General features: G+C 30.7%; 1 long non-coding RNA gene across 1 annotated transcript; it reads right to left on the reverse strand.

Annotated features, from left to right (window-relative positions):
• Positions 1–1,793: 1,793 nt before the first annotated feature.
• Positions 1,794–2,483, reverse strand: LOC137809774 (uncharacterized). Its single transcript, XR_011080807.2, has 4 exons — positions 2,407–2,483; positions 2,163–2,330; positions 1,980–2,083; positions 1,794–1,905 (listed from the first exon to the last, which is right to left on the reverse strand). It is a non-coding gene; the product is annotated as an uncharacterized LOC137809774 (long non-coding RNA).
• Between the last annotated feature and the right edge of the window lie 13,219 nt (positions 2,484–15,702).

Consider the following 15,702-nt stretch of genomic DNA (forward strand, 5'->3'; position numbering starts at 1 on the left):
CAAGAATTCTCAACAAAGGTAAGTATTTTCACAAAAAAAAAATACAAAAGTTTCATAACAAACAATTCACAATCAAGCTTAGAACTTTATGTTTCTTCTTTGTGTGTTTTTTTTTTTATTTAGTAATTTTAAATAATGAACTCTTCAAACTTTTGTAAATGTATAAGTTTCATTAATATGATTGTTATTTGGTGTAATATTCAATATTGGTATCTTTTTATGCTTAATATCATGATCACAATTTTTTTTTATTGATATAACTTGATATTGGCTCATCTTAGCATTTAAAGTTAAAAATGGAATGCCTGGATTTTATTTTGAATGTTTCATATAGAAACAAGGATATTGCACAAATATTTGCAAAGTAAAAAATAATTTTGTCTTTGCTTATAATAATTTGTTTTTAGATATGAATATTTTCTAAACATTATTAAAATATTTAATTTCTTCATATATGTCAAAGTAGTAGATTGAATTATAACTTTATATATTTTTTATGTAGAAATAATATTTTGTGATTATAATTTTTCAACATATTCAATAATCAATAATTTTTTAACACAAAGGATCACGTCATTGTTAAATAGTAGCAAAAATCTTGATAACTAATTAGATATCAATTTATAAACTATTTATCAATAATAAAAATTAATTTAGAAACTAAAAATTTTTTTAGTCTTTAAAATGGTTTCTAATTTAAACACTATAACAATTAATTATTTTTTATCTTTAAAATTGATTTTTATTTAATAATTCTTTTTAGTGAAAATTTAATTCTTAAGATTCATCTTTCTAAATCCCAAAATCACCAATCCTCTTTGGCTTGCAAATAGACTCCCAATTTTTAGTCCATGAAACTTTCTACAACTAGAAGTGTCTCTCCACATAAAGTTACAACACTTTCACGAACAGATATTGAAAGCAAATTTGTTTACTTTGCATAATTAAAACCACGACTTTAGTTACACACCAATAATTGGTTTTGGAGGAGGATTTGGGGATCTTTATATATATAAGATGACAAACGTAATTATATGCAATCACTAGCGCAGATATGTAAAACAAATGCGGCTATTTTAAATTTACAAATGCGGTCATAAATCACATTTACAAATGCGGTTACCTAAAATAACCGCATTTGTATATTATTCTGAATTAGGAAGTGGGTTTGGGATTTAGGATTTATGAATGCGGTCTTGGTAAAAACCACATTCATAAATCACTATTTACAAATGCGGTCATTTAAGAAGACCGCATTTGTAAATGCGAATTCACTATTTACAAATGCGGTCTTGATAAATGACCGCATTTGTAAATAGTGCTTTTTTTTTTAAAGTTCACTCTGTTTTGTGTAGAAACCATATATTTAAATAACCTGCATAATGATCAAACCCAGTCAGACAAATACAGAAATGTAGTAATCAATTGAAATCATCAAAATGTACATTTACAAGTGATCAAATTACATATAATAAAACCACTATTGTTTACCTATGCTAGAGTTATAAAAATTAATGAAATATGTGGACCAAGAATCTCTAACATATGAAATGCCTTCCTCACTCATTGGTGTTTCTTCTGTGAATAACTGCATTGCAAAGTTGACATAAATTAGTTTCTAGATATATATATGTTCAAGAATTATAAAAATGATTTAACATATACCTTTTTCCAACCAGTTTTAACACCTAGTCTTATAATGGTAATCATCCATTGCATAATGCAATAGCCACACTCATAGCTTCCTAGTTGTTTATTACACTATAATTCAATAAAAAGTAATATGTTAGTATATTGATAAACAATGATAATAGAGAAAGAAAAAAATTACAAACCTTTACTCTTATGTAGTTCAAATTATTTGAACTGGATCGACCTTTTAGGATGTTATATCCACGCCATGAACTGGTTAATACAAAAAACCTCGTTAGTAGATGGTTAATTAGTAACATACAAAGTTAAGTTTATACTATATTTACGTATCAATGATATCCTTAAATTTTGTGGGCATCTTCTTGTGTAGGGAACAGAACCACACAACAGTCTTATCAACCATTGATAAGACAAGTAACTGCCAATGATGCTTATATGATCAATGAAAAGAGTTAGTAAATATTTAAAACATGAAATAATAATAATTGATGACATATAATTAAACTTACTCATTAATATAAGGGCATAAATAAATTTGTTTTCCCTCTTTTTCCAGGATGTTAGTGATGTATGCTTGAGTCTCAGTTGAGTTTGGTCCAACGGGATTAGTATATGCAGGATCTAAGAATCCATACATATTTTCCTTCCCCTCAGTGATACAGACTCTATGCAAAAACCTACAAGTTTTTAGTTAAAGCATAATCAATAATAATTTAACATAAAGTAAATTGAATAATAGGTAAAGATACTTACATCATAAAAAATTGAATTATACTTATATTGAGCTCCTGTTTCCCAGATATAAATTCTGATAAATCAGTGTTGTAAATCATCAGTGGCAGTTCAGTGTTTATTTGAAAAAATGTATTATCCCACGGAACTGGAAAAGGATCATTGCCAATCTGACTAGCAATGAGACGTAGGGAAGCCATAGGATCGTCAACTGGAACCTCACGCTTCTTTTTTGGACTTGGTGGCTGAAAAGGTTTCTACAAGATAAACAACATTTGTATTAAATTATATGTAATATATAAATATAAATAAAAAATAATATAATGAAACGAAATTATTACATGAGGTTCGGGCATAGATCGAATGAGCTCTCTGGGCCAGGCAACGAATGTCTGAAATGCATCGGCTACAGTGGTTACCTCATCTGAAGGTAGTGGGACACGAGCATCAGGAAATCGTACTTTTTCAACTGTTATCTTCGCCACATCAGGGGAGAGAGGAACGTTATGTAAGGTGGTGGCGTTTTTATAGACTTTTCCAAGTGCCACCACCCGAGGAAGTTTGCCGCACACTACCAGTAGCTCACAATCCTCTGTCTGCCCATTGATATCATCCCCTGATGTTGGAGGACCCGCACAACTCCCCTTTGTGCTCTTGGGAGTGGGACTAACAAGGGGTTCAATCGGCTCAGCACAAACTTGTTGCGATAGAAACTCTTGTCGCATTCGATCATTCTCCTTTTTCATCTCCAGCCACATCAAATCAGTCTCCTTTCTCATCTCCTCCATTATTTCTTCACGTAACTTACTCTTCTTGGAGGAGGAGGATGGCTGTCGTTCTGAAACTCCAAAATAAAGTTTAATTCCGACCCCTTGTCCAGCGGCACGAACACGACCAGAGTGTTCAGGTCGTCCAATTGCTTCAACCAGGATATCGTGACGACCTTCAGCAACAAATTTACCGTCGGATTCCAAGGAATCCTGCAAGAGTACACAAAAATCATATTTTCAATCATTAATATAATTAATGCTTTAAAAAAATTGAAAATAACAAAAATAACTTACAATTTTTTCGATTATAACCCCGGATTGCTCAGAACTTGGTGCACCCGACTTTTTAATTCGGGCCCTCTTCCATTTTACATGGCGAAAAGGTGGTGATGGAGGAGAAGTGACCCCTGTTTCCACATTCTCAGACAACGTCCCCTGTTGAGATTTCTCCTTTTCCACCATAAGTGTTTGCTCAAGTTTTCTATACCCCGAACGAGACATAACGTGCGGGGTAAGATTCTTCAAAGCTATCTCTTGAGCTTTCTTCCGACGATCCTGTCATAATTGAAATAAACAAACTGAAGTAAATAAGATAAACTTATTAATGTTATATAAACAAAAAAGTTACTTCACTTACCATCCAAGCCTCATTTTCACGGCTTTCTCTAAAAAGACGCCATGTCTCTTCATCAATATGTTGGTACTTTAAACATGGATTTTCGTCTTTAAGGTCGCCAAAAATGTATCTCGAAGTCAGTCTTGACTTAAAGGTACGAAATTTAAGTGCGATATTGGATAATATCTTTGATCAAAGCGGTTCCACATCAGGAATGTCAAAGATTGCCTGGAAAATAACATCATCAAATTAAAATTAATTAATCAATATTAAAAAGCATTATATGATAACAATAATAATGTAAAGCTTACCAGAACATCCTCCCATAGCATGTTCCGATCAACCTCTGAAACCTCATCCCATGAATTAATCAAAATGGAGAGCCTCTCACGAGAAACAACTCCAAGATAGCTCATAAACTCATCTGCCTTAGGACCAAAAGCCACTCCAGTGTTGACGTCAATGTCAACATGTGTCTTCTCACCAGTAGCACGTCTCAATGCAAGACGCTTCAATCTAGTAGGTCCTTTACTGCCTCGTCCAGATTGAGGTCTGTTTGGAGTCTGGTCGTCATCCATGTCTCTGTTAAAAAAATTAGGTAACAAACATTAGTTAATGTGCATCGAATTAAAATCATATAAAAATAATACAAAAAATTCTAAATGTTTATTTACATGTTGCATGTGGGTTGAATGTTTATATGTAAATTCCTTCATTGTGGTCTTTACGGGTTGCATGTACATCATCAAGTACATCGTCATCTTTATTAGTTATCATTGGTGTGAATGAACGAGTTTCGCCATTTTCAATATCATCTATGGCTTCCCCTTGTTTTTTCCCGTGTAAAACGACATACCAATGTTCTAACGTAGGATCTTTCACATAGAAAACCTGAGATGCTTGTTGAACCATTATAAATGGCTCATCTCGATACCCTATCTTTCGAAAGTCCACTAGTGTGAATCTTGATTCATCAATTTTAACCCCACTTTTATTGTCAACCCATTTACACTTGAAAACTGGAACAGAAAACTTAGTGTAGTCAATCTCCCATATCTCTTCTATAAACCCATAGTATGCCATTGATCCAAGTACTGGATTTGTATCTTTCGAAGTCGAAAACTGCATTGACTCGGCTTCAAGAGTAACACCAAAATTTTGAATTGTACTCTTTTCATCCATGGACTTTGTGTAAAATATACAATTATTCACTTCGTACGTTGTACATGAGATGACATCAAACTTCAATCCAGCAGCCAACCAAGTCAAGGTCTCTGATGCCGTTGAATCCTTGAACACCTCATCTTTAAACCAAGGCATGAAAGTTCTATTATGTTCCATCAAGACTCATTTCTCTACTTGTCTTGGGTTATTTGCCTTCACAATGGCTTTATGAGCTTCTATGTAAGGTACAACTTCATCTGTGTTATTCAATATGTACAAATGTGCTTGCAAGACTTCTGATCGAGATTTGCTTACAATATTCACACCACGTAAACATTTAGTTGTAGAACGCCTGTGGTGCCATGAATTAGCTGGAACACCTATTGGATTTGCTTTTGTCATGTACTCTGAACAAAATTCAATACTTTCTTCAGCTATGTACCTTTCAATCATTGAAGCCTCTGGACGATAATGATTTTTCACATAACCTTTCAAAATTTTCATATACCGCTCAACAGGATACATCCATCTTAAGTACACTGGTCCACACAATCTAACCTCTCTTACCAGATGCACCACTAGATGAACCATAATGTCAAAAAAAGACGGAGGAAAAAACATTTCCAATTCACACAAGATAACAACAATTTCATTTTGAAGTTCATCTAGTTTTGAGGGATCAATGACTTTACAACAGATGGAAGAGAAGAATGAGCACAAACGAGTTATGGTGTGTCTAACATTTTTTGGTAAGATCCCACGGATAGCTACCGGCAACAACTGTTGCATCAAGATGTGACAATCATGAGACTTCAACCCAATTAACTTCAAATCTTGCATTGACACTAGGCTCTTCACCTTTGAGGAATGTGTTTGTGGCACTTTCACACCCTTTAGACATTGACAAAAACTAGTTTTTTCATCTTTTGACATTGTGTAACAGGCTGGGGGCAAATATGTACGCTTACCCATTTCTATGGGTGCTAACTCGCCGCGTATGTTCATCTCAATCAAATCTAAACGAGCATTTAGACCATCCTTCGTCTTCCCGTTAATGTTAAGAAGTGTACCAATTAAGCTATCACACACATTCTTCTCAACATGCATTACATCTATACAATGTCTGACTTCTAACCTCGACCAGTACGGAAGATCAAAGAAGATTGATTTCTTCTTCCAAATATTTGTCACAGATGACTTTTTTTTGGGCTTACCGAAGGTGTGGTCTATGTTATTTACCTTTTCGTAAACCTCAACACCGGTTAATGGAGTTGGTGGATCACTACCCTCTTGGTGTCCATTAAAGGCTTTTTTCAACCTCCGGTAAGGATGATGACTTCTAAGAAACCTCCGATGCCGAAGATATACTGTTTTCCTTCCATGTTTCAATTGTTGAGAAGCAGTGTCTTCTTCGCATATTGGACACGCTTTGTGACCCTTAACACTATAACCTGATAAGTTACCATATGCCGAAAAGTCATTGATGGTGCAAAATAACATGACATGAAGCTTGAAAGTTTCATTAGCAAATCCGTCAAATACTTCGACACCCTGGTCCCACATTAACTTCAAATCTTCAATTAGGGGACTTAGATAAACATCAATATCATTCCCTGGTTGTTTCGGATCGGATATCATCATAGACAACATCATGTATTTTCGCTTCATGCACAATCCAAGAGGTAAGTTGTAAATAACTAGTAATACAGGCAATGAACTGTGATTTGTACTCATATTACCAAATGGATTCATTCCGTCTGTAGCTAAACCAAGTCGGATATTTCTTGATTCTTTACCAAATTCTGGAAAGTCATCATCAAATTTCTTCCATTGAATAAAATCAGTTGGATGTCGGTACATGCCATCGCATTTCCTCTCATCTGCATGCCATCTAAGATTCTTAGCATCGTCTAGGTTTGCAAACAAACGCTTCATCCTTGGAATGATGGGAAGATACCACATAACCTTCATTGGGGTCCATGCTTTTCCATGTCATCAATAGAATCATCATCTTTTTGTTTCAACTTATAACGTGATAACCCACACCTCGGACAACTTTTCAACAATTCAAAATCTTTCCGGTATAATATACAATCATTAGGACATGCATGTATCTTTTTGTACTCCATACCCATTGGACAAAGAATCTTTTTGGCCTCGTAATTACGATTAGGTAGACTATTTCCCTCTGGAAGCATATCCTTCAACAGCTGGAGCAATTCCGTGAAGCTTTTATCAGTCTATCCGTTTATTGCCTTCAAATTCATCAATCTTAACACCGCCGACAACCGTGTGAAGTTAGTTGATCCAGGATACAAAGGAGTCTCTGCATCTTTTGACATACTTTCATATCCATGCGCTTTTGCAAAACACTCAGCTCCCACATCACGAATCATGTCCTCCAATCGATCATCATCTCCATCATCGTGTACTGCTTCATCCATGGTAGAACCCACATATTCTTCAGTTACGGAAACACGTGGTAAATTTAATAATTCACCATGCCATGTCCAAGTTGTATAAGATCGAAGAAACCCATCACATAGCAGGTGTTTCCTCATGATATTCACATCCAGTATCCTTCCATTCAAACAGTTAACGCACGGACACCTGATCTTTGCTCCATCATGACCACTAATAATCGCGTTACGTTGCGCAAATTGTATAAATTCCTCTACTCCCCTTTCGTACTCATCACTTATACGAACAACATTAATCCAACTTCGATCCATTATATATTCTGGAATATAGTTAGGATTTTCTAATAATTAGTATTCTATTCAATCTCACACATTTGCCGAGGGTCGAACACCCCCGGACTCAATCCAAACACGATATTTCTTTTCTAAAAGTAACAATAACTAACATAACATAAAACTTTTATTAAAATGTAATTAACAACTAACTAAATATATAATATAAATTTAAGAAAATAGAAATTATATAATACAAAAATTCAAAATACACACAAATATATAAATTATTAGTTATTAGTTATAAATTCCAAGTTGTATTAGTTATTAATTAAATATATATTATAATACAGAAAAATAAAAATTCAAAATATTAAATAAAAATTCAAAATATTAAATATAAATTCAAAATATTAAATATAAATTCAAAATATTAAATAAATATTAAATACAACACCAACCTTTAGGTTGATGGTGATCGGAGTGGCAGAGGCACAAGACGAAGGCAAAGGCGGTGGCGGAAGTTGTGGCAGTGGCGGAGCAGAAAAAACCAACGAAACCAATAGAACAGTAACCTATATGCCAAAAACGAGTTAGGAAACGAAAATGACAATGCCAAGGAAGTGAATAATGAATGATGCAAAAACGAAAACGAAAACAAACGAGTGAAACGAAGAGCGGAGAGAGCTGAAACTTACAATGCAGAGGGAACTGAAACTGAGAACGTTGAAACGAAGAGCGGAGAAGACGAAAGTGAAAGTGAAAACTAGTGGCGCGCTTCAATTTTTAGGGTAAAATTGATTTACAAATGCGGTTCTAGGGTAAGACCGCATTTGTAAATCAATTTAATTACAAAAATGCCACCGCATTTTTTACAAATACGTTTAAACGCAAAGCCGCACTAAATAAAGGGTCGTTATTTTCATATTTTGTACTAGTGATTTAATGATCATTGTTTAATCATATTACTTAAATGGCATAATTTTAATTTTGGTAACTTTACAAAATCCATAATTTTGGTTGTTAAATTCTTTCTCTGCAATTTTAGTCCCTTAATCTCTAATTATTTGGTATTTTTTACGTGATTTTTTATCCCTTAGTTTATAATTATCTGTAACATTGTCTAATTCTCAGAATCAAAATGGGAAAAAACGTATGATATTCGCGACTTTTTTTTACAGGATTGAAAAGGGTAGAAGCTGTAGATAGTTGATACCAAATATAATTTCCCTCTTTCTTTTATTATCTACCATTGTGTTCTACCATCATTATTATGTTCTTTTTGTGATCAAAGTTAGAGGTGTCATCATTGTCATACTCTTCTCTTTGTTCATGTTCATTATAGCGGAAGGTGGTAACACTTTGTTTGTCACACTCTTCTTCTTCCTTTATTTTGTAATTTGAACTACAGTTGTTGTCATTTGTACTATTACCGTTCACAACATGTAACAAATAGTAAATAAAGAATATAAAATAGGAGTACACAGTGAGATAAAATTCAAAAAAGGAAGATATATAGTGTGAAATAAGACGAGAGATTAGGAAAGGAAGAAAGTGTGTGAAATATGAAAAAGTAGGAAAGAAGGATTTTGAAGAAGAAGTGCATGAGGCCAAGTCAATGGTGATTTTTATTTTTTATTTTATGTTCAAAATGGTTGATTATAAAAGAATATTTTAAAAGTTATTATTAGTGTGAGTCAAGTCTCTTGCTATTTTTTTTTAAAAAAAATAGTGATTGAATTCAACATTGACGTTTGTGTTGTTTTTTTAACGGAACATTGGTAAGGTCAATGTTATTTAATTTAATAATAAAAAGTAAAAAATAATTTTGAAAATTTTAGTTTGATTGACAGTATAACATTGCTATTGTGGTAGATGGTAGCCCTTTGACTCTAATATGTGCGTTTCTTTTAGTTATATAATGGAAAAATATCCCTTTTGTTGTTCATTAGTGTCCCAAATTTGGTTTTCATGATAATCAAATAAACATATAATTAGTGAAGAATATTTGAGCTTGATTTCTGGAAATTCTAAAGATTAAAATATTTTATAATATATAAATAAGTATAAATTTTATCAAATAAACTAATTTTATAAAATTGAATTATAATTTTATAATTTTATCCAAATTTCCAAAAACGTGAATGATTGAATAATCTAGTAGTTAAATTCTAATTATGTATATTACTCACAACATTTACTTATATATTGAAAGGGTGTATTATATAATAAACTAAACTTATTTAATGAATGATCAAATATTGTTAAAATTTTATAAAACTTTGTGTACATGATCAATAATGAGAACTTTTGATATGACCCTTGGATCTATAATGTATAAAAACAATAATAAAGTATCTCTAGTAAAAGTAATAGTAAAGTGACATTGTTCCTCTCTATCTATATATAAATTATTTTTCTTCTATCATCAACCATTAAGGAGAGAGAAAAAAAATCGTACATGGACCCAAAAATTTCTACCTCTTCAGTGAAGATAAATGTAAGGAAGAAAAATATAAATTTCATCCATCTATCTATCTGTTAATTATATTCGTTAAAGTATATAAAATTAATTTAAAATATTATATATATATATACATGTTTTATTTTTTTACCAAGCAAAATAAGATTAATTATTTTCTTCCTTTTATTTGTATACTCTCTTCTCTAGGTTTTTTTCCTCAAATTTTTTCCCATTTATTTTTCAAGAAATCAAACAAAACATAAAAGGAATTGACATGCAAGTTTGAAAAGGTAGGATTTGCTTCATTTATAGAAAACAATTAGTTACAGTACGATGCTGTGTCGTGAACTCGTTTTACTTTTCTACATTTTAGCTTTGTTGCCTTTGTATTGTTCTTTCCCTTGTCAAGTCTGGAAGTGGTATTCAGGAGTTCTCATTGATGTTTTAGACCAATACAGTTCATAAGAGAAACATATTATCAATTTATGTACCACTATACCGACACAGCACATGATATCACACTCACATATCAGCACTTTAACATGTAATCTCGAGAATAGTGATTTTTATATTATATTATTATAAATATAAAAATTGATAATCAAAACTTACCTCTTACTCAAATATAACAAAAATAATCTAATTTATCTATTTAATTTTAAAAAAAATCATTTAAGATATTTTATTCTTATCTTGATCATCATCTTTGAAAAAAATATTTTAGTTAAAACTTATTTAAATGTAAATTAACAACTGAAATTTCAAAATAGATATGATAATAGTTTAAATAAAAGCATTCATAATATATATATATAAATAATCTTAATATTTTTAATTATATAAAATCATTTTTACTTTTATAATCATAATAGGAAAATAGATAATATATTTTAGTTTTTAGAAAATTATTATATTTAATTTTTTTAAAAGTAACTTTGAATGTGATAAAATTGTGAAAAACTAAAAAATTATCTTTTGAATTGAAGATTTCATCATTACATATCATACCAATATGAATATTGGATATTTATTGGGAATGAATTTTCCTTCTTCTTTATTGTAACTACAACATCGACACTCGTAGAAATAATATGCAAATAATAAAAAATATAGCATAAATATAATAATGCGACAAATCATTTTTAACATGGTAAAATCTTTTCAACTTGAGAAATAAAAATCCACGGGACTTATTTTGTAAGGATAACATTCAATCTCACCTAACAAGAATGGAATACAATGTCTTTCTAATCTCTTACTAGTATTTGGTGGATATCTCTTCTCTCTTTTTCTTTCTATGTTGCTTCCTTGTTTCTGTTTTTTTTTTCTCCCTCAAAAGTTTCTTTTATACAGAAAATGAGAGGAAGACTTATTCATAAAGAGATTAATGTTCATTATATTTTTAGAGAGAATTACAATTTAAAAAAAAATTAATGGTCATTATTAAATATATTCAATGAATCGATTACCAATATTAATTAGTCATAATCTTCCATTAAATTAATTAGAGATTCTCAACAATTTTTTCCCTTAATTAACTTAATTAAAAATATCAATAATTCAACTCACCATAACAATGTTATCAATATTCATTAGTTATAATCTCCTTAATCCTTAATTAAGGAGGATTCCAAAATATTTACCGGACACAGAAAGAAATTATTTAATAGGACAGTATTTAAGAGGCACTTCCTATATTAACAATTTCATGAAGGTTTGATGAGTTTCTACCCAGTGTTCTAAATGCGATAATGAGAGAGTACAATCCAACAATACATGACTGGTTCAAAAAGAAAAAGTAACAGCAAGTATAATATTGGAGAATTCTTTAACTGATGTGTTTCTGCAACTGTTTTAAAGAATCACAAAAACAAGATTCCATCTTTTGAAAAGATATACCAATGTCTGAGTTATTTTTACGAAAGATACACCATTGGCTGACACATTAAAGTGAACTTCAGTTATAGATTTCTTTTGCCTTTTTCTTTATATAAACACATCTACATGTTTCCAAATAGCTACACAATCTGACTCATCCTCAGAATTTTACATTACCTTCATGAATCATAGGACAGAGTTGCTTTTCTATAAGCTTATCAAATTGGTAACTCTGGTCCCCGAATAAAGTACTTCCACAAAGATCACATTTGCTTTGCTCATCTCTCATCATCATTTTAAGTGCCAATTCCATCACCTCAACGATCGGATCAAAGTTAAATTATACGTCTTATGATTCTCATGTTTAAGTTAAAACTATTTTAAACAATTTTACTTTTTACATTCAAAACATTAATTTAAAACTCTAACGTCAAATCATACATGCATTCATCTTTTAAGTTGGAAGGACACTGCAATGACTCTGAACAAAGGTTACATAACACTAACACAAATTAATCTGAATTATATAACTGGAAGGCATACGTAGGAAAACCAACTGTATTAATTTTTTTTCACATTAAAGTTTGAGCCACTGAACATGTTTGATGACTCAGGGTTTTATCTGTGAAACCAGGTTATTGAATATGGTAAACAGTAGACGCAAACAATTTGAGTGTGGATTTTTTTTATGGGACGTATTACACTTACTAGGATTACTAGGATAAGTTCGAAATGGCTCTGATACCATATTATAAAGTGAACTTTTAGTCTAACTCAACCTCATAAAATCGACTCATAGGATTGGGGTTTGTATCCACTTATATACAATGAAAGACTCTAATTTCTAGTTGATGTGGGATTTCCAACAGTACGTTTAGTATAATAATTTATTTATTTTTCATTTTCAAGTATCATGACTTATAGGAATTATAGTTTTTTTGAATTAATTTTTAAAAATGACTAAATTTTATTTGATTGGTGAAAAAATATTGATTATAATAGTTACGTACTTTTTTAAACAATCCAAGCGAATGCGATTTTTTTCTACTAAAATAAATACGTAATTAAGTTATTACCGCGTTGAATAATTTAATACGAATAATATGATATTTATGCAGTAAGAAGATATTTTAATTTAGAAAAATTGAAATAATTTTTTATTACCGCGTTGAATAATTTAATACGAATAATATCATATTTTAATTTTAAAAAAATTAAAAATATTATAAGTTTCCTTTTAGGGGAAGAGATGTAATGTTGCTAGTTTTTTGTGTGGATATTCCAGCTTTGTTATTAACAGTTTCAATATTTTTTCTTTGTATAAGATTTGGAGTAAATGTTTCATTTTATTTAATTTATTTTTACTTATAAAATTTAAAAATCTATCCAAAATTTATTTCTAGAAATCATATTTTTTTTTAAATTAACTATTAAGATGTAGGATAACATATTATGGGTGGTCAGTGGCATGATAAACCCAACAAATAGACTTTAAATAGTTCTGATTTTATTTTTTTATTTTTTTATCGGCAATAAAAAATAAATAAATGGGAACCACTTTAGGGGTGGTTCAACCCTTATACATATAAAGAGCAAAACACCTTACCATACTCCTACCACGAAACACCTACCTGATTATAGGAACAACCAAACTAACTATAGGAAAACATTAAATTATCATCCTCATACAATCCACTGGGTTCAAAACCCAATTAGGGTACCTGAAGGAAGCACAATGAGACTTTGCGTAAATCCACGACCAAACCTTTACTTATACCAAGGCGAATACTTCGAGCGCATCTACCACCCCCTTAAATAGTTCTGATATCATATTACAAAGTGAACTTTAAGCCTAACTCAATCCCATAAAACTGACTCATGGAGTTGAGGTTTGCACTCACTTATATACAATGAAATATCCTAATCTCTAGTCGATGTGAGATCTTTAACATTAACCTACAAGAGATATATATTTTCTCAACTTCTCATGTTCTAAAAAAATAAAAAGAGATAATTTTCTTCGACCAAATTCCAGATGTGTAGAGATAGAACACGAAATTAGCCTGCGTAAGATAAACTGATAATTTATTTATTGGAATAAGATTATGACATAAATTAAACTCTTTAACTATAACTGCAACCCAAAATCAACACTATCCATGAAACAGAAAAATGAAAAAGAAATTGGAGCATAAGAAATCAGTTGGCCCTTGAGAAAAAAAGGCTTTCTAGTTTTGATTTTTGTTTTCTGCTTTCAAAAGCTTGAATTTATTATAATTTTAAGAAATTGGAATAATGTGTTTTATTATAAAATATTTTAAATTTTAAATTTTAAAAAATTACCATCTTAAATTTTCTTAACCAAACACAAAATTTTACAAAAATATTCAAAATATGCATAGCAATAAAAGAAACATTTTTTGAAATGTCATTCAATATCGGTTTTCTGAAAATTAATGGAGTATATATGTGAGACTAAAGTTGTTTTGCAACGCTGACAATAAGTGGAAACCAATCTAAAAATATTTTTTTATATGAATTATATGAGAACATATTCACAAAGTTTTTCAATAGCGGTTTCTTAGGTATCATTGCTATAATGGATATGTTTGTAAATGATATTTAGAATAATATATTAAAAACAAGAATTTAAAAAAATAATAAGAGATTATAGAAAAAAAATTGTTTTACTATTTTTAAAATTGTTTATAAAAATAATTGTTCAAATATATGTAATGTAGAGGTTATTTTTTAATATTTTAAACTCCAAATTCAATATTTTAGATAAACTTTGTATTAGTAGTTTTTTTTTTCTTATTCACAACCGAATCCAAATGTGGATTCTAAATTATATTTAAGTTGAATATAAATTAGAGTAAGCTTCTAGAATTATTTTTTTTCATGAAAAAAAAGCTTCTAGAATTATTTTTTTTCATGAAAAAAAAGCTTCTAGAATTTAGGGGTGTATTTTAAATTCAGAAGTCACTTCCTAACTACAAAATCCATAAGTCATGGTTGATGATTGGAAGTTATGAGAGATACAAAATGTAGGATTAAAAGAAGACACAACCTGATAAATGAAAGAAGAAAGATCAGTAGTAACGACATAGAAGGAGATAACAAAGATTAAGGGTGTTTTCATATTTTACACACTCTTGGAGGTGCAAGGAGAAACTATGGGCATGAAATAGAAATCTCCCTACTTTAATAATTCCTCCAAGCGATCCATTAAGATAGTGTCTTCATTTAAATTTGGGCTTCACTCAAGTATTTAGGATGGGCTGCTATGATGGTCTTAAGGCAATTTTTTCCTACACCATGTCATTTTTTATATGCACCCAACATAACATTTTAAACCCAATTTTGCCTTTGTCCTCTTTGTTATGAAAAAAGTTACATAGGATTAAGTGTTTGGTGAACGTTTAGCTATAGAGGAATTGGTGCTGGTGCAGTGGTTGTTGTGATGGTGGAGGGAAGCTTTCATTTTTTACTCCTGCTACTCTCACTGTAAATTGTTCTGAGATAAGACAAAAAAAAAAAGAGTACAGTGACTTCTTTATGGATTTCAACATTCGGAACCATCCATAACCCTTGCACTTACAGATTTTTACATCTAGAAAATCTACGATATCCATATCAGAGACAAAAAATTAACTATAACTTTCATGAACGTTCATAGGAAAAACACTTCTGGATATAGATATCCAAAAGTCACTAAATTTGAGAAAACTT

The sequence above is a fragment of the Phaseolus vulgaris genome, chromosome 2 (assembly GCF_051622355.1).
Source record: "Phaseolus vulgaris cultivar YP4 chromosome 2, ASM5162235v1, whole genome shotgun sequence".
Taxonomy (NCBI): domain Eukaryota; kingdom Viridiplantae; phylum Streptophyta; class Magnoliopsida; order Fabales; family Fabaceae; genus Phaseolus; species Phaseolus vulgaris.